Genomic DNA, 1,123 nt, shown 5'->3' on the forward strand with positions numbered 1-1,123 from the left:
GGTATCTTGGCACTTTGATCTTCGGCTGGTTAGTAACTAGTATCTGGTCCATAGTAGGTCCTCGATCAATGCTGACTTAATTTTCTGAATCTAATTTAATTCAAAAACAAGTATTCTACAACAAGAATAGTAAGTTCTATTTTGAAATTAATGTCCTAGTTGGAGATAAACTCCTTAAACATATGCTGGGTCCCTAATGAAGGCAAACATTTTTTTTTGAACTTCACATGGATACGAAGCATAGCCTAGATTTCAAGAATGAGACAGGACAAAGGAGACAGGCACACTATTAGCTATAACCCATTAGAGCCTGGACTATAGGTCATTACCCAGGTATAATTTTTTTAAAATACCATAGAAGGTCAAAAGAAAGAACACTTGAAGGTATACATCAGCTTCAAGAAATCAGCCATTGACTGGCGTAGAAGTTTTGGATGATGCTTCTAAGACAAGTACACATTTTTGCTAATGTTTTATTATTAGGTAGAAATATAGATAAATATATTTTCTTGTTATTTAAATAGACTATCTTCTGTCATTGTTATATTAAATACTATTTTTAGAGTGAGTTTGGCCCTTTGAAGTCTGTAGAAGTAAATTTAAATGTGTTTAAGCGAAGTCCTTTTGATGTTGAACTATCAAAATCAGCAGGTTATTAGCATTTAATTTACCCATTAATTCACCTCCCAGTGTATATTTGTAGACAACGTCTTTGATTGATAGATTGATTAGTTGCCTAAGGTTCAGTTCATAGTGATGGGACAGGTTCTTTAATGGGTAACTGTGCAAATACAAGAGCTTCTTAGAGTACGGCTGGACCCAAAGAAGTGATGACCTGAGAGGATGTCCTCACCCAAGGAGACTGAGCTGATAGACGGGAAGACAGGATCACAGGCCAGTACTGAAGAGCGAGGGGAGCCACGAAGCGAAAGAACGAGCAAGACTTTGGAGCTATGAGGATAACTATCAGATGCAGTGTGCAGAATGTTTCAGGACCAAAAGCCTTTTCCAAAGTAGAAATAATAATTGAGGTGCAACAATTGCTAAAAGATAATTAACAACTCTAAGAAATGGTACTGGCTCACAATCTATACAAATATTTCAATTTTAAAGCATATAGTGT

The sequence above is a fragment of the Saimiri boliviensis genome, chromosome 1 (genome assembly GCF_048565385.1).
Source record: "Saimiri boliviensis isolate mSaiBol1 chromosome 1, mSaiBol1.pri, whole genome shotgun sequence".
NCBI lineage: Eukaryota > Metazoa > Chordata > Mammalia > Primates > Cebidae > Saimiri > Saimiri boliviensis.